The following is a 19,112-nucleotide window of genomic DNA, read 5'->3' on the forward strand; positions in this document are numbered from 1 at the left end:
CTTAACCCCTGTGTATCACACTTGGATAGGCCAAGGGAAGTGCTCCTCTTTGTTCCTCAGCGGTCCTGTGTATTCAGTTTTTGTTGTCTGATAAATCAGCTCAGCCTCGTTGTTAGCCCAGGATTTGGGTGACGGCAGGGAATGCATCACAGCAAAGTTAAAGGCTAGCTGAGAGCTATTTTGCTATTCCAGGCACAATTAGTGTCCATTACAATTCCAAGAAGGAGCAGAACCATAACATTAAGAGGTGACTATATTGCAGGAGCATGCAGAGCTGAGCAGAACAAAGAGAGAAAGAAAAGACTTTTGGTTGCATGCTCTGTATTAAACTCAGGCAGTCCTGGAGGCATTTGGCTCTTCAGTGGAAAGCAGCCTGGGCTCTTCTGACTGTTTGCAGTTCCACTTAATTTCAGAGCCTGTTTAAGGCCCCTGTCCTGCACAGTTAGGAAGAGACACCTGTGCAGAATGCTGCCTGGGACTTCTGGAGCCTGTGTGCCAGGGTTGTCTCTGACCTTTTACAGCCACCCTGCTCATCTCAGAGAAGGGACAGGCATTTGTGTGAAGACTTGGCTGGTTCTAGGCACAGAGCATGACTGAAGTTCAAAGGGATTTTCTTTTGCTGCTGTTAAAAAAGCAGCAGCTGAGGCTTAGCTGCAGTTGTTTGCATTTACTCTTTCCACAGTTCAGTGCTCTCAAGAAAGCATTTCTTCACTTGAACTCAAACATTTGGGGAAAGCACTTCCCTGCCCAGGTAGAACCAAAGTAAATCCCTGATGTTAAGCAGCCACCCAAATGCTGCTGACTTTCCATCTCTTAAGAGAATTGCTTAGGCAATGAACAGGTCAGGAAACATGACACCCAGAAACTCTGTCGATGTCTGTTGCCTGGAACTGGAAAACAGCACCAGTGCTAGCTAAGGAAGATGTGTGTTGAGGTGGCTCCACTTCTAAAGCAGGGGTAGCTATAGACCAGAGTGTTAATGCGCTGGGCTGAAGTGTGGTGAGGACCTAAGGCTGGAAAACATGGTGTGTGAGGCACTAGAGAACATGCAGGTGCCTCGCGTTGGCACGAGTGGCTGTGTCTGAGTATCTGTGGAGACCAAGTGGTGAGTTAGGGCTTGGGTTTTGGTCAGAGTGCACCTGCTGAATGAGTGCTGTTCGCAGAGTGCATCCACAGGCACTCTGTCTGCTGGCAGCAGTTGCCTTAAATGTGAGAGTCCAAGGCTTGGCTCAGTGGGGCTGGTTCTTGCTGTGCTGCATGGGAAAAAGAAACAGGAGGAGGCCTGAAGTGCCTTTTCGGCTTTCTTTTTTTTTTCTCCTCTGTGTCAACAGTGCAGCCAGCTCAAATGCATAGTTATTTTGTGTTTGAAATAATGCAAACTATGCAGAGTGCTACAAGGGCTATGAAAAACACAGGGCCTGGAAAATGGCAGTTTTTGTGGTTTTGGGGTTTTCAGTGAAGTTTCACAACCAATCAGCCCAGAATGATGTCCGGTAAAGGCATTTGTGCCTCTTACTCTGTTTATTTATTTACTTTGGCCGTCTGTGCCAACGCCAGACACATCTGGAGGTAGGTCAGTGAAAATGCTCCAGATCTGTCAAAGGATCTGATCCTGCAAAGTGCTGAGGACCTGCTGCTGCTGGGGAGGTGCTCAGGAGCGGGCTGCAGCGCAGCCTGCCTGCCTGGGTAGCACAGGCATCCAGCAGCTTGCCCAAGGAGCTTGCACAGAAAGTGAAGGCAATGTTGGATCCATTCGGAGCTTTGGCAGGAGAGCTGGACTGGATGATCTCTGGAAGTCCCTTCCAACCGCTAGTATTCTGTGGCTCTCTGATTCTTCAGCAGCTGCTGGTTTCTGTGGGTGTCCTTCTCTGCCTGGTGGCCCTGATCTCGTCTGCCTCACTGGGCATGTAACCTTTGCTTGATACTGTGTCTCTTCCAGCATCCTCCCAACCCCAGTGCTCAGTCTGCCCTGCTGGTGCTGCCTGAGCTATTGGCTGAGCACAGACAGCCATGGGAGTGAGAAGATGCAGCCTGTGGTGCCTCATCCCCACTCCCTACAATGTGCTAGGTGTCATACAGTGCTTGGCTTTTGGTGTCGAGGCCCCTGGGATGACTGGACTTCAGAAGGGGAGGTCTCCCTGAGGAAACACTTGCCCAATAGTTTGGGGATTTCCAGTGGGAGAGGCTCCCTCTGCTCAGCTATGCCCAGGGGAACTGCCTGTGGAGGGCTGGAGGATGGCACCAAATGGACTTAGGTATTCCATGAGGAGCACAGACAGTCCTAGGGCATGGGGTTGGTTGCCCCACTGTGCTTCAGCCCTTCTTGTCCACAGTGCTGCTGAGGCTGTCCCTCTGAGAGCCTCCCCACTGAGGCTGTGCCAGGATGCAGAGCAGGGGTCCCTTGCTCTGCAGCTTTGGTTGTGTCCCATGACAGACGTGTCACCAGGGTCTGGAGAGGAACAATCAGTTTTGCCAAGTGAAGGCTGCTGTCCCATCCCGCAGTCCCCAGCCCCCTACCCGGCGCTTTGCTGCCTGCAGGCACCCCACAGCCGTAGACCGGGGAGCTGCTGCAGCCCATGTCCTTGCCAGGGGGCTTATGGCACTGCCATGCACCAAAATGTGGCCGTCGGGGCCTGGCCGTGCCGTGCGAGGGTGGCAGGCAGCAGCGGACACGCAGGCTCCGGACGCTGCCGGAGGGTGGCAGCTCTCTGAGCGCAGCGCCCCCTTGCGTCCAGCCGCTCCCCGGAGCCTGTGCCGGCCGGGACCGGCAGCTGCGCTGCCCGCGGGGCAGATGTGGCAGTGTGGCACCGCTGCCTGCCCGCTGCAGTGGGGCTGCTTTCGCAGGCGCAGGAGCCGAGCCCGCCCGAGAACCGGCCACGACGCTCCCACACTTGAGCCATGGGCCGTGGGATGAGGCAGCTGCTTCCCTTAGATCCCCAATGTCCGTGGCACAGACAGCAAAGGAGCCTGGAGTGCCATCAGCAGCCCGACCCGAGAGCTGATTGTGCTGTGCAGCATGGGAAGAGGGGCCAGAGGGGTGTTTGGTGTTTCTGTTCTAACCTGAAGGTCAGCTCCAGCTCTCCCCACCGCTCGCTGGCTGCCCGAGCAGATTGCTGGCAGCCGCATGGCTCTGTGGCAAGCACTTTGCACTACATTAGTTTAATGGCACTGTCACTGTGAACTGCAAACTTTCTCAGCTCCCCCCTGTGCTGGCGAAACATGGCAGCATAAGGAACATCTGCTGCCTTACCCTGCGCTGGAAATGGGAAACATCAGACTGCGTGTTTGTTATTAGCCTTATTTGGATGCCAGTGGTTTTGTTTCTAAACACATCAAGGCGGCTGAATAACCTTAATTGAGTACTGCAGAAAAAGCATGGCTTCATGCAAATGCAGCTGCCAGCAGCGTTATTAGGACAATACTGAACTCCTATTCCTCAGAGTGTTCCAGTTCCTTGGTTTTTCTATTGCTCCCTTGCTGCCGAATTTCATTATGAGCATCTCTGCACAGCCCCATCTATAGCTAAGCAGTAAACAAGTTAAATCCTTTAATGTTGACATTAAAAAGCTAAACGAACTTAGTGATTACAAGGTGCCTTGCAGCCTTTCTGTATGCACAAACCCAGTTACCCAGTCTTCACTGGCAGAGCCCAGCACAGGTAGATCTCTCTCTCACAGGGCTTTAAACAGTCCCCAGGATTTTCAGTATCGTTTCATTACAGATGACAATTTTTTGCAGGTCCTATGGAAGGTGACAGTATTTGTCCATGAAATCGATTAATGATTCCCAGGTTTAGTTATAATGGGTTCATTGCTCTTGCATGATCAACCCCAGCACGCCAGGGGCAACTAAGCACAGCACGTGTATGCAGCTCCCTGGCACACTCATCATACAGAATCCCCTCACTGTCAGGCTTTAGGGCAGGTCAGGCACTGAGAACACAACAAGGGCACAACAAGCGGCAGGATCTGTTCCGGCAGTTTTGTTGGTGTCTTTCTGCATTGCAGGATTCCTACATGCTTCAGGACAGGCACACTTTGAGCCTTCACCAAAATATTGCACTTTTATCTCTCTACCAGCTTACTGGAGCATCCCAGAAATCTGCTAACCAGGTGCAGGCTTGCTCAGGTTTTGATAGTTTTGCCTAGATTTGGAGAGGTTTCTGGTGGGAATGATAGGGAGGCTTTCCATCCTGCAGATTCATTTAGGTTTTGCTGTCTTTCAGACTCATGGCAGAATTTCAAGCTGCTTGTTCCAGTTCCTGGGAGAGATGTGCTCATCGTCACAGAACAATTGGATCTGGTGCTATGTTAGTGACAGTTTCTCTTTAAGGAAGACAGACTGTAAGCCCAGCAGAGGTTTTGCAGGTCAGGATTGTGTTGTATCAGCAGAACTGTTGTGGGGAAGCTCGCACAGCACGTGCCTGCCCTGTCTGGCTCCTTCCCTCATCTTCACAACTAATAACATTTACTCCAAATCTAAAGAGGCTCAAAGATCAGCAAGCCAAATTTAGTCTGGGGTGTCTTACTGAAGTCACTGGAGCAGATAAACTCAGCCTGGTATTTGTTTTGGGAGAGTGAATATGAGAACAATTCTGCAAGTGTTTCTGTTAATTTTTGGAGTCACAGGAGGAGGCAGTTTGCAGCAGAACACAGCACACAAGGCTGCTCTTGGAGCACACAGCACAAAGCAGGCCAAGCTCTTCTTTTGCTTTAGTTAACTTTAGAAGTTTCTACTGGGTTTGTGCTCATCTCCATCTCCCCCAGTACCTCCTCTCTGAGAAACAGACCCTGTGGTCACCATCATCTGCCTGGTCATTTGCAATGAGGCATCTACACTAGTATGCACCATAGTTGTGGTGGTAAATAGTGATAGTAGGTGGTCTCTGTGTCATGGACTCCTGTTCCTCTAAAGCTTTGTTATATCACCAGGTCTCCTAATTCAGTGCAGCACAAGCCTCAGCTAATCAGTCACTCTCACGTGTCTGGACTCTAGTGCAGCCTTGCCCATGCCTCTAGCCATTAAAACAAGGGTAAAACTGCCTGTGAACGCTCGGATGAGTTACTATTGACCGGGATAGAAGTTGTGCATGCAGCTGAGAAGGGCCAAAGTGTGACAGTGAGGAATCAGCACCATCCCCTCAGGGCCAGAATGGGGTGGCAGAGTTTGTTCAGGGCCTTGCTTGACCTGTTTTATTCTATAAAATTTGCTCAGGAGTTCTGCTGTGGTTTGTAGCCTGAGCTCAGCCTGTACTCTGCTGGGTGGGCGAGGTGGTCGCAGGAAACACTCCTGGCTGCACTGCTCATGGAACCTGAGCACAGCGCTGGTTTTCTGGTTCAAGCATAGAATGTTCCCCTTTGTCACGTTGGGGTGTTCTTCACTGTCACACTGAGGTGTTCCTCTTTGACACATTGGGAGCTCTGATCAGGAGATCACAGACCCAAGTCCTCTTGGAGTTCAAGTCTGCAGCTATTTGTTTTATGAATCCAAGAGGGACATTTTAACACAAGCAAAGCACTCCAGTGTCCTGAGACATCAAATTGCTGGGAAATGCCCTCTTGTAAAATCCTTTCAAGCAGACTCATGTCCTGGGAATGGATCTGAGATCCTTCCTCTCCTCTGACCAAGCCAGTTGCTGGAAGCTTGCCTGGGCTGTGGTGCATGCTCTTCCAGGCCAGTATCAGCAGTTTCTGTGAGTGACACCCAGGGCACCCCCAACTTCCCCAAGTCAAGCAGGGGTGACGGGAGCCTGGCAGAGCAGCTCCTTGCTCTGTGATGGGGTGGTGCCTGTTCACCGTGTGGCTTCTATCTCCTCCAGAGCAGGGGTGCCAGGCTGAGGCACTGAATGCCTGGTAAGGGTAGCTGGCACAGCCAGTACAAGTTGCTCCATCACCAAGGGGGCAGAGAACAGGAAACCAGCTGTGACTCACAGTCCACATCTCCCCACTTTGCTTTTGAGGCAGCAGAGCCACACGTAGCCCCTCACCCGGGGCAGGCTGCTCAGACACAGGACAGCCCCTCGTGAAATTCACTGCATCTGGTGCTGCTCACTTCCTTTCAGTTTTTATCTAGTCTGTCTGGGCTTCCTGTTAGGATCCAGTGCCCCTCAGGACATCATAGTGCCTGCTGTGCTGGCTGTGCAGAAGCAAGCAGGAGCTGGGGGCTGCAGCAGGGGGCTGTGATCCAGGCAGCAGGAGTTTGGGTGTGTTTTTTTCCCTTGCTTTTCCACCTTCTTATTCTCCCGGGGGTGCAGTGTCAGGGATGAAGAAGAGCTGGGGCACTGAAAGCCCTTGGTGAAGTCTATGAAGTGGATCCTGATTTTCTGCTGAAAAGGGTCATGAGAAGCAAGCAGAAAAGACAAAGTCATCTGTAAAACATGGGTTCTAGCTTTGATCCTCACCTATCTCCCCTTTGATTCTCTGTCACTTGTGCTGCCATACCCCTGTGCTTGAACATTTTCAGCTGTTCTTAGGCCTGTGAACTTGTTTGCCAGGCAGGTTTTCCTCAAGCTCTCCTGGTGCCAGTAATTAAGAGATTGTGGTAATTAACTCCCTGGTGCAGATACTGAGTATTAGCACTTAGGCTGAATGTGCCCACTTTGACTTCTCTGCAGTGACGCTAGGGAGACTGTGGCTGAACTCGGCTCTAAATGAGTGCAGTGTCATTAATGACAGCACTCTTACAATGGGCACTTCTGTGCTTAAGAAGCTTTCTATACCTTAATCCAATCTGAAGCAAGCTCCACATGCAAATGTGTTACAGGTACACTTGACTCCGTGGCATTAACAAAATATAAAGAGAGATTCAGATGGCACCGTCGGGTGTGGGTGAGATCCTTGGAGCTGGCCAAGCTCCACTGGCTGCCAGTCAGGACGTAATGCTCTCCTTTTCCTGTCCTGTGCCTGGCAGTAGCCTGAAGGCTCTGCTCCTCCCAGGTTTGGTCCTTCAGGGGTCAGAAGGAGTTCAGAAATGTTGTAGATACTTTGTGGATCCCATTTCTCCAGGCAGCTGTGGCAGGGCTGGTGTGGCATGCTGCTAACTGCTGCTGCACCAAGGTACAGGGTCCTGGGGAGGCCACAGACATCAGCCACCTCATGTGGGTACAGCACACCAGCAAATGTGTTCCTGTGAGTCCTGAGCAGGAGCCAGGGGCTGGGAAGGAGCAAAGCAACCCTGCTGGAAGGGCTGTGGCTGTGGTCCAGAGTAGCCAGCACTCCTGCCTCTCCAGGCTGCTGCTCAGGGACTGCTGCCTCACTATGTCTGACTCGTGTCTGGCCTGAAATGGCCTTTCTGCTAAGGGCAGCTTTCCCGCTGCAGGCAGCCCCCTGAGCTGATGATAGTGTTGTGCTTCCATGCCAGCTGTGTTTGAGAAGCTGTGTCTTGTTTTACAGTTCATCTGCTAGAATTGAACCGGCAGCGAAGCCATTGAGGACCTGTAGGCCCTTCCACTGTGGGCACGACAAAGCTCTGATACCTGTGGAGTGAGTGCCAATCCTCAAGCTCCTTTGCGGGTCAGTCGTCCTCATTCTGTGCTTTACCTGGTCCCTCTCAAGCAGTTGTGCCATAAGACAACGTGTGCCTGGCCTGCCCTGGCAGCAAGCACATGCTCCGAGTGCCTGCTCCTCATTCCTAGATGCCCAGACTGGGAATTCTCCACCATGCCTGTGGAGAGACAATTTCTGCCAGTTCCTCCCACCTCTGGCTTTTGTTTGTCTCTGCCATAGTGGCTGTGTGCTGTGTGTGCCATCTCCACTTGTTTCCTGTTCCCAGCCAGCTGTGGACTGATGATAGCATCTTCAAGTTGTTGGACTTCCTCTTCTTGTCTTTAACCTCTTTTGGTTTCCAAATGGTCTCTACACTTACAGTTACCAACCACAGCAGGCAGGCAGCCAGCAGCCACTGGTGGCCGGGCAGACAGCTCTGAGCATGGTTTGAAAACAACCCCAGATCTGCCGTGTAGGTTATATAAGAGGATTTAGTGCAGGGTCTGGTGTAAGGCAGATCAAGGCTCTGGCAGTGAGCATTCTGAGTGTGCTTGTTCATGACATTGTCCTGTTCACACTGGTTATGATTTGCCTCGGCTGTACTTGGAGGAGCAGTGAGAGCCAGCAGCACACTGGTGCTGCAAAGCCCATACATTCAGAGTGTAGCAGCTCAGGGAGGATTTTATACTGCATGAACTGCCTTGGCTTGCTTGCAGGAGACTCCTTCCTAGGACTTCATGGTTTTATGGCCCTAAATCTGCAGACTGCAGATCAGAAAAGCCACCTGTTCTCTTGGCTGGACACCTGTGCTCCAAGCCAGATGCAAGCAGCTAGTTCTTCAGAAGCAAAGCCACAGGTGATTTTGCTTCCTCTTCCTTGCCTTCCTCACTAAATTCTGGTTTCGCAGAGCACAGAGCCTGTCTGAGCTGCAAGGCAGATATTTGGAAGAGAGTCCTGGGTAGAAGCCACTTTTTGCCTGTTTCTAGTTGACTTTTTGTGTTAAGATAGGAGGGAGATGTACTTTATTACAGAAGTTTCTTCCAAGCTGTATGAAAAGTAAGGCTGGGCCAGGAAAGGCAGAACCTCTCCATCCAGGTCCTGGAGTCCTCCTCAGCTGGGAGCACAGCCAGTGCACAGCTTGCAGCACTGGAGCACTGCCTATGCCAAGACGGGAGGGTGGATTGTTGCTGCTGGGCTGCACTGCTTGCTGCAGGCCGGGTTTGGAGCTGGTGCTGTGCTACAGCCATGCAGGCCTGCTAAAGCAGTTAGAATTCTGCTGTGTTATCATCAGGATCCAAATTCAGGGTGGTGGCAGCAGCTTTTGCTCTCAGATATCCTCAGCCAGTACCCATGGCTGTGCTTCACAACACTTCAAGCCGTTGCTCTCTTCACTGCAGTCTGTCCCAGCCTGCAAGCTTCTTTGCTTTGGTCTTTAAGGCTGCTGTTATCTGCCCAGTGTTCCACCGGGGAGGAAGTTGTGTCTGCCACTGGAGAATCACAGTCACTACCTGCAGATCTATATTCAGTTCATAATGTGTGCCCAGATGCTTTCCCTTAAATCTCAACCCTGCAGCATCTGAGTGCCTTGAGCTAAAGCCAGATGAAGGTTGGCATGTGTCATGGACTGGTGTAGGACAGTAGAGAGGTTATCCTCACTGATCTGTTATCTCCTCTTATCTCTTGCTTCATTTATACATGTGCCATAAAAGTTCCTTTATCATCTTGGTTGGGTTGTTTGAGCAGCTTTGTTCCCAGACTTCTTTTGCAAACTTCACACCTTCTAGGCTTGATACAAAATTCAGTCAGGACAAATGAGAGCAAAACCAAACTCTCAGGCTTTGGGGAGAAGCTGGGAAGGATTATGTTGTGCCGGTCTGATGGCCAAAACATCCTTGGGCTGCCCCAGATCTAACCAGCAGCTGTAGGTGGACCTTCTGCCCCAGTGTGCCTGCAGGATAGCCAGGCTGTGGGTATGAGACTCACCTCAAGCAGCTTTCACCTATCTCTTCTTCTGGTTCCAAAAGCCAGGATGTGGTTTCCTCATACACTACATTTTGCATCAGAGGGTGCCTCTTGTCTGATGCTGCCTTCTGGCAAAGTAGCTTCTGCATCTATTGCAGCTGGTTTTGCAGAGCATCCCAGCCAGCAGAGAGGACTTCAGGTGTGTGGTGAGCCTATAGTACTTACCTGGAGCAAGACCAGTGCCTCCAGCACAACACAGTGGCACCCACCTTCCTCGCAGGCTGCAAGTAGCCTTTGCTGCTGTCACCTTTGTCCTTAGACCTTCCATAGAGTCTGCATGTCAGGGTGGCAATGCAGGAAGGCAGAGGCCAATGCCTGGGCTGCTGCTGCTTGCAGCAGCAGTGAGAGGATCGATGTGGGATTGTTGACACAGGTATCACAGTCACTTTCTCATCTGTCTGGCCTTTGGTAAACACCCTGCCTACTGCAGTCACTTCATCTCCTGCCTTTATGGAATCCCCTGACCCTCCAGGAAGCACCATAGGTGCCAGCCAGGAGCCCCAGCAGCTGCCCTTGAGTACATCCAAGTTTTATTTCACAAAGGGTCACTTCTTCACTGCCCTAAACTGAAGACAGGGAGACACTAACCAGAGCGGGCAGAGAGCTCAGCCTTGTCTCATTGGCCCGATGCATGCCCTCCCTCTACCCCAGCCTGATCTGTGACCTGTGGATGCAGAGATCAAAGCATCATTGGCAACAGCCTGTATTGGCTTCACAGATTAGCTTGTGAGAAAGCCTGGCATTGTTCTCCTTCTGCTTACCAGGTCTGGATGGAAGACTATGCACACACTGCCTCCCTGCCTGTGGCTCAAGGATGTCAGTTTCCATATAGGAGGTGGTGATGGTGGATGTGACATACGTGCTGGAATGGATACGTTGAGATGTGGGACAGGGAGGACCTGCTGTCCTCTGTGGGGTGCTTGGCCCTGTGTCCTGGTGGAGGCTCTGTGTGTGCACAGCACTGGGCTGCCAGGGCTGCTGAGCCAGTGGGAGCTGTGCAGCCTCAGCTGCGCTCTGCTTGCCACTCAGCTCTGCATCAGGAAAGTGTTTGGCCATAGAAAAGGAAGAATTCTCCTCTGGTGTGAGCAATGTGTGTCAAGAGCTCATACCCAAGAGCCTGGGAAAGAGTTACCTTTGCTTAAGCTAAACAATATCTTATGGCTTAGGGTTATGGCTTAGGTTGCAGGTTGTGTAGGGTTATGGCTTAGGTTGTGGGTTAGGCTGTGGGTTGTGTTATGTTGTCAAAGGCTGAAGGATTTTTGCCAACCTGGTTCAAGTCCAGGCTTTCTATACTGGCATCTGCACTTATTGATTGAGAGTTTCACAGCAATCCTGGCTTCACACTTCCAAAGCCCTCACATTTAATCAGTGCGAACTGAACATGCAAAGATCACTAACAGATGGGGAGAATGTGCCTTGCAAGCCCAGCAAAAGCTGCCCTTATCAGCCTAGGCCATATAAATCACTTTCCTTTCCAGCTCATAACCTCAGCCTGTGGCTTTATGCCTCAGTTGCTCCTTTTCCAAAAACATGTGCAGTTCCTCTCTTGCTGCATGGCTGAGACTCTCTTCTATCACTGACCCTGTCAACTGGGTAGTATCCCAGCTCCTCCTAATTGTGTAATTCTGCCTCATTTTAAGTATATGCCTCCCCTTGTGCTGTGAAACGAGTGATCTCAGCACTGGCACCAGGAGGTCCCTTTCGCTCCCGTTTTTTGTGTGCCTTTCCTAGAGGAGCTCTGACCTGTTGCTGACTTCTACCTCCCTTACACTCCCACCGTCACGCGTGCAGCTGTTGATGGAGACCACAAAGCACACATGCAGGAGTGAAGGAGAGACACAGTTGCTAATAAGGTGCAAACACAGAGCTTGGTTCAGGGAGTGCTGCCAGAAGAATCTGCAGAGATGCCTGCAGCTCAGCCTTACAGGTCGGTGTCTGCTCTGTGTGTGGGGCACCTGTGGGCTCCTGCCGCTCATAACCCTGCTGTGGCTGAGGGTTGGGATTGAAATGTGGCAGAGACTCTGCCACTGCTGGCCTTCTCCTTCTGTGATGGCAGCTGAGAGCTCCCCGCTGGAGCTCAGAAACGTCCGAAGTACGTTTGATGGAAGCAGCAGGAGGGCAGCAACCGGAGGAAAGGGTCTGAGCGAAGGGACTGCTGGGGCAGGCTGCTAACAGTGGTGCTGCCTTAGGAGCCTTACCCCTGCCCTAGGAGCCTTACCCGGGGTGCTGCCCTTAGAGCAGCCAGGTTGTTAGAGACTGAACCCACCCTCTGCGTGTGCCGGTGTTACCTCCACAAAGGGACAACCTGCGCGGTGCTGAGCCTCCGCTCTGCCTTGCGGGGCGCAGAGCTGCTGTAGGCGCCTCTGCTCAGGGAGAGGGCAGCGCAGTGCCTGCCTTTTGGCGTTTGTCCTTGCATGCGAGGTGAGGGAAGATGCCCTGCTCACTGCTCGTGTTTGGAGCGCAGCCCAGCGCGCCTGAGGTGATCCGTGCCCGGCGGGCTGCAGGGGGAGATGGCCGCAGGCAGGCAGCAGTTACGGGCGGGTCGCGCTGCCCGGGCGGGTCGCTGCTCTGGAGGACGCTGGGTCCATCCCCGGGGCTGTGCAGAAAGGCCCGTTGCGGCTGTCACTGCCAGCTTCCCAGACCGTTTTGTCGTCTGCTGGAAGCTCGTTACGGCTTTGGAGAGCTGCGCAGGAAAATGTCTGGGTGCGATGTGTGCCGTGGATTACAGCTCTGACACCATCGGAGGGGGCGTGCTGAGGTGTACCTGGGAGCAGATGTCTTGGCTGCCAGCCAGGGCACAACTTTGCTCCCTTAGATGCTGTGAGGAAAAAAGTGGTCCCTGCTCTTATGAACTCAGTCTGCATATAGCAACTATTAAAAGTATTCCGTGTAATTTGAAATGTGAACGATTTACAGCAATAGGCAGAAGGAGAATGCAGGTGGAGGGTAATGCTGCAGCATTTCAACCAATGACTGATTTGCATATTTAGATCAGCTGGGGTTCAAGCAGACAGTTTTTCATTCCAGCTTTTTGCACAGGTAAACCCTGGTGATAAAATAATCCTGCTTTGCCTAGACACTGATGAAGATGAACTGTTTTCTTGCTTTGTTGAGGCCTGGGTGTGTAGACACCACTCTATTTTAAAATACTCTTTCCTCTTCCTGGTGAGATTTCTCTTTGCAGTGGAGCAGGACAGCATCTCCTACTTGGATAGTGACATGCCTGCGTGTGCCTGCTGCTAGGTGCAGGACGATGACTTCACAGCAGACACAAATGGGACTTGAGTGGCAGCCAGACCGAGACTGTGTTCGTGTTGGTAACAGCTCTCCCCGCGGCTTGGTGAGCTCCTTCCAGTGGAGGAGCAAATTCCAGATTTGGACCAGTTGGTCCAAATTATCTGCTGAGGATGGCTTCTGAAGTCCTGTGTGCCATGAATTAGAATATAGAAGGGGCCTCACAGTGCATTTGCTGCAGCCATAGAGGCCGAGGCAGAGGTGTGACTCTGCAGAAGTGTTGGTATGGCTCCTCTGCCTACAGTTTGTGATGAGCATCCCACATGCTCCTTGCATGTGCAAGATGAAGCTCACCTCTCTGTTTCCCTTTCTAAATGAAGGTCTCTTCTCGCAGGCAGTACTCAGGAGCTCACAAAAGTAGCACGTGTAATGAAGTATGCTGTCTGTGAGGAGCCAGAGGCTGCCAAGCATCAAACATGGTCCTTACCCCTCAGGATCACAGGGGGGTGTGGAGGTGCTTAGAAGAACCCTGCCCAGAGTCTACCATTTCTGTGACTGAGTCTTTAACCTTTGGAATCAGACACCAGACAAGAAATTAACTCTTCCTAGTGAGTACCTGTGGATGGGAAACAATGTGCTTAGGACCTATAAAGCTTAGTTCTTCACTCTGAGTACTGGTGAGGAGAGCAACAAAAAAATCGTATAACCTTCCCTGACCTTCTCCCTTGGCACCAGGAATGAGAGATACTTTGGTTCACCAGATGATTTCTTCTTCCCTAGGAGGAGGAAGATGCTGTTTTGAAGCTTGTAGCCCTAGTAAGGAAGCTCTGCCAGCTTTCTCCACAGGCAGAGAGGCAGCAGGCTCTGCACGCCAGTGCTGATGACAGTCCAGCAGGAAGTGCTGGCTCTTGCACTTGTCCTTGCACGGGAGGTGAGGAGCAGGGCTCTGACTCATCGCCATGGTGCAAAAGCTGTTCTTTGGACCCTCTCTACTCATGGCAACAGCTTTCCTGGAGAGGTGAATCATCACTGGGACAGTCCAGGATGAAGCATGGACATGGCCTTCCCAAAAGGGACAGCTGGGATTTCTTAGACTCCCCCTGGGCTGCCCTGGTGCTGAGCTGCTGCTGGGGATGAGCCACGTGCTGCAGATCTTGGACCTGTCTCCTCAATGTCAGTTCTGAATGTCTAGGGATGCATCCACAGACACCTGCAGTGTCCCCTCAGAGCTGGGTCTTGACCAGAGAGGCTGGCAGGCAGTCTGAGTCTTTCTCAGGAAGCAGATTGTGTGTGGATTTCCAGAGAGAGACGAGGCTGTGGTCTTGTTCGCACTGCAGAAATCTGAAGCCAGCTGAGAAGTGTCACACAGGCTGTGGCCCAGCCTTGGCTACACGAGGTGGCACTACCAGAAAAGTGATCCATCACTTCTCACCAACAAATCACCCAAAACTAACAGGGGAAGTTCTGATAATCTGGAGCTTTGGTGGGGAGCACAGGTAAATCCCAGAGAGGGTCACATGCCCTGGACAGAGGACTGCAAAAATGAAGACTGGGAAGGAACCAGGGTGGGGTGAGGAAACATGGGGCAATAAGTGTATCCTAGGGCCAAAAAGTGCTGAGAGTTTGCAGCGTGGAAGAGCCAACTTCCAAGTGACAGCTCCGGGAAGAGATCCAAGTTCTGGCCCTCTCCATGGGGTGTGGCAAAGCCTGAAGGACAGGGAATAAAGAAGGAGAATGTAAGGTGAAGAGTTCATGTGGATGGTATGGAGGGGCATGCCTCCAGCTTGGGGAGGATGGAATGTGTCTGGATAACAGATAAATGAGAGATCAGAGAGAGCACAGGAAGCAGGGGCAGCATCAGGACTGTGGCAGGATGCAGTCCAGCGCAGCTGACAGGGTTCTACGCACAGACAAGTAGCTTGGCTCCAGAAATTTCTAATCTGGGGGTGGATGGCAGCTGGGGAGCACCCAGGGGAACTGTTGTTTGTGCTTACTCTGTGCTCAGACTTTCCCCAGGCACTTTGCTTTTGCCCACTGTTGGAGACAGGAGCTAGCTGGACCTTTGGCCTAGGCAGAGTGTCTGCTCTTACGTTCTTGTGCTGTTGTGCAAGCGCCGAGTCCCTGTGGTGAAGCTCTTGGGCAGGAGCTGCAGGACCAGTAGTGCTCAGGGCAGCTCCCCGCTGAGTCAGGCACAGGAGATGCTGCTGGCATTCCTCACTGCGCTGCACACCCTGTGCTGAGCACCCTGTGAGCATCAGGCTCTCTGCTTCCCAAAGGCAGCTGGGCTCTTCCCCAGGATGAGCCTTGCACAGGCACAGCAAATAGCAGCTCGAGTCTCTGTCAGCTGCAGAGAGGCTGCTCCGGCTGCAGGCCGTGGAAGGGCGGCAGCAGCTCCTATTGCTGTTTTGGTTCAGTGGGCAGGCTTTTGGGGTGCTGGTGCTGCCTGGAGAGCCTCTGCAGGGGCATTCCCCTCTCCTCCAGCCCCTGCTGACCAGTAATCTCCATGTTCCAGGTCATCACCTACAATGTGCTTGCGATGCTGCTGCTGTTCTCTGGGGAGGAGGGGTTGGTGAATCCTTTCGTTCATCTCTCTTTTCTACCATCTCGGCAGCTGGTAGCAGGAGAGCTTTCTGAGCCTCCTCTCTGGGTCTTCTCCTGCCTCACTCCTCCCTCACACCTGTGGCTCAGTACTCCTGACTCTCTTGAGGCTGCAGTTGTCTCACATGGGTAGTGCTCTCCTGTATTGTCTGTCATGCTGGCATTGCCAAGAGGGGTCTCCATTTTTCCAGGAATACAATGGCACTTCCCAAAGCACCTCCCAAGGAGATGAAGGTGCTGCTAGAATCTCACAACAGCTGCACTCACCCTCCTTTTCTATTGGTCCTATGGTAAGAATGACAGTATAGCCAGGTAGGAAAAGGGGGGATCAGCTTCCAGACTAGATGTGAGGACAAGGAGGGTCAGAGCAGGGCTTGTGCACGTGAACCACATGCAGCACATTGCTTCTAAGGTCATTGTCACTGCAAAGCCCAGACCCCACTGAGGGGAGAAAGGAGCCTTGCCAATAACTGGATCCAATTTATAAGAAACTAGGTGGAAATAATGATGAGGAGATGAGAAAAAGAAGCTTGTGACAAAATAATTAATGACTAGCTGTGACACAGTCTCACAGCAGCAATCCAAGGCTGAGGAGAACAGAGGAGCCCATCTGCTGCCAGCCAGTTCCTGCCGTGCCAAGCCAAGGACCCTCCTGTTTGCAATTCAGAGCCGTGCCCGTGGACACGAGCTGCGGGCGCTGGCAGCTCGCTCGTTTGAAGTCTCTGCTGGCAAACAGCAGCGCTCTCTTTGCTCTCAGGGAGGAATGGACCAGCAGGTTCCAGGCAGCTGTGCAGCGTGTGGGACAGGACCAGCTCCAGAGCAGCCATGGCCAGCACAGGAACATTTCAACATGTGTGAACTGTTGCAGTGCCAGCAGAGTGAGCACGCCTTGGCACCAAGTGGGCTCTGCCTCCTAGTGGGGGTGATCTGTCCATATAGCTAGGCCACAGCTAGTCAGACTCCCCTGAAATCACTGCCATACACAGGTATGGCCACATCAGATATGTCATAGCAGTCTGGTTCAAGGTGTTACCCATCGCTGCCCACAGAACCCCCGCCACTAGCACCACCACCCCTAGCTGCCCACAGAGCCCCTGCCACCAGCGCCACCATCCATCACTGCCCACAAAAGCCCTGCCACCACCTTTTGCTCTGCTCCTGAGCGGAAGGCAGGCTGGTTGCAGAGGTGCAGAGCCACACTGCGATTGCCCAGCCCCAGGCTGCTCTGCAAGAGCACCGTCCCAAGCAGATCGACAGAGGGAGGCACGACGGGAGCCATTCCACGCCTAATCGCTTCCAGAGGCTCTGCTTCCAGCTCGGTCCAGGCACTGCTGAGTCATTTTCATGCAGATTGACTTATGGCTGTGTTTAAAAGCTCTTTATTATCCTGCAGTAATCCAGGGCTCAATCTTGTGTGTTTAATGGTGCTCTTCTGAAGCGCAGATTTATATGTAAAACACTTTACACTTTGGTTTCCCCCTAAATAACAGCTATCGTTGTTCTTCTGAGTGCTTTATGGCATTAGCTAACGAGTTCTGACAACACTCTGCTTTTCCATACGCACAGCAGAAAGCTTGGAGCAGCTTCTGAAGTCTGGGGTTTTCAATTCTCATGATTTTATTGCGAGTCTGGGGTGGGCCTTTTCTCCACACCTCAGCTCCTGGAAGCTCCTCGCAGGGCTCACTCACTTTGCTTTTTTAACAATGAATTTCTCATTCTTCCAGTTGCGGGGAAAAGCCTGGAAATGTGGTCCAAAGGCACCGCGAGGCTCAGGAGCCAGATGCCAAACAACAACTCTGAAATGTCTGAAGTTTTGAGGCAATCCAGCATGCTCTGCATCTTCACCTACGTTTTCCAAGTGTGGAGGGGCTCAGCAGTAAATCAAGCTTCACCTTACAAAGAGGTAAAGGCAAGTGAAGCTTCCAGGAATGCTAAGGGTCTCTTTCTCCCCTGTCTTTCTTGCTTGTCTCTGATTCTTGTCTTGCACATGCTTTGCTTTCCACGTTGCAAGCAGTCATGTTCCTCACAGTGGCAAAGAAAAGCATACCCAAAAAATCTTTTCTGGAACAGAGCAAATTTTAAATCAAACCTAAATTTTAGAAGCAAATAAGATGAAGGTTTTAAACTCCTCCAGCTGGTACCTGTGTTTGTAAACTGCAGCGTGCAGCAGGCCAGGGCATACAGTTGGTGATGCTCAAGGCTGCTGCCACGCACCAACCGTTGCTGCTGCTGTGGCTGCCTCTGCTGACGGTAAGCCTGAGCTGTTCTTTGTTAGCTGGAATGTGCAATTCTGAGCACCTGCTTGCTCAGGAAAGGTGCAGGAAACCATGCAGTAGACTTCTTGCACCGTGGCACTGCCAACCAGCTCCTTCTACACTGTGAAAGGAGCTGGACAAGGCAGAAGATCAAGGTATTGACTTTGTGTCACAGACATTGTATTTCTTCTCCTTCCTTATTGCTTTTGTAGTGTCTCAATTAATTCTCCCCTTTATTTCCTGCTGGCAGGGTTGCAGATTAGAGCCCGCAGCTGGCTGGCTATCAGCAGCGGTTTAGACTTGTCTCCTCAGGCAGCTAGTTCTGTATGATGCCTCCTGCTCCTGAGGGCTGTTACTATTCTGTCTGTGTGTTCTGTGTGGGAATAGGATCCTGGTTTAATTACTCAATGTATGGATTTCTTCTTTAGCTGTAAGAAAATCTCTGCTAGATAGGGTCAAGAGCTTCCCTGCAGGAGCTGTTTTGCAGCCTGCTAGCTCTCAGTGCTCCAGGATGGTGTTGATACTTACAATGAAGCATACTTTTCTTCATTTTCTCCCATGGCTCCCAGACAAATATTTCTCTGGCTTCCTGAACAAATCTTTTTCCCCTCCAAGCTGGATAGTTGCCTCTCTCTCACTTCCACTCAGCTGAGCAATGTCATCTTCTCTTTCAAGCACTTTAACCATGCTTGCTGCTTTATAAAGCATTCTTCCTGTTAACTCACAGATTTGCACTCTAAATAGAAAAAGACAGCATTGCAGGTAGAACCCAAAAGAGCAGTGGTTTGCATCCTGTGATGTACAGTTGATGTGTTACCACACCTTCAGATGCCCAAGTGCCAACAGAAGCCACAGAGGAGCTGTCTGTGCCAGCCACGTGGAGCTCTGCCGGTCAGAATCTGTACAGCTGATGGGATGGCCAAGTGCTTGCTTCAAATGCTGACCACAGATTCAGTGAGACAGGTTTTGCCCAGGAATCCAGGGATTCCTCTACTGCCATCTTCCTGGGACCATTCTTGTCCCACTTCCCTTAGAATAAATCTCCAGGTTGTGTTCATTTTGCACATCTTTTTTTTGCTTCAGTTTGGAGAGGTCAAAGGCAGACACCTGGTTTATGCTCACCCTCGTCAGAGGCAGGCCACGCTGCAGGTAGAGCAGAGGGAGACCAACACAGAGTGCTTCTGACAGTCCCTTTTAGGGATGCTAACAGAGCACAAGAGTAAGAGAGCAACCAGAACACCTGGAGGGAGCTTTTCCAGGCACAGGGGCAGAGGCAGACTGCAGAGGGAAAAGGTTGATGAAGGACTCTGGGATGGCTGCACTCAGTATGAGGGAGCCCAGGACTCGGCTGATGGATTTGCTGGTATCAAACAGATGAATTACTGTTTAGCACTTGAGAACTACCAACAGGTCCTTCCCGGCACAGAGCTCACCTCCTGCTAGACCCCCTACTCTCCAGAAGCAGCTCCCCTTGCAAGAGGGCAAGAGCTGGAACTGAGCCGAGCTGCAGCGCAGGCAC

At 51.8% G+C, this 19,112-nt stretch overlaps 1 long non-coding RNA gene across 1 annotated transcript in view; it reads left to right on the plus strand.

The window, feature by feature from the left end:
- LOC135184279 (uncharacterized) overlaps positions 1-19,112 on the plus strand; it is a 127,364-nt gene that overhangs the window by 99,574 nt on the left and 8,678 nt on the right. The window contains exon 3 of the long non-coding RNA XR_010305949.1: positions 17,063-17,241. This is a non-coding gene — a long non-coding RNA (uncharacterized LOC135184279). The remainder of the gene's footprint in view (positions 1-17,062; positions 17,242-19,112) is intronic.

The sequence above is a fragment of the Pogoniulus pusillus genome, chromosome 20, assembly GCF_015220805.1.
Source record: "Pogoniulus pusillus isolate bPogPus1 chromosome 20, bPogPus1.pri, whole genome shotgun sequence".
NCBI lineage: Eukaryota > Metazoa > Chordata > Aves > Piciformes > Lybiidae > Pogoniulus > Pogoniulus pusillus.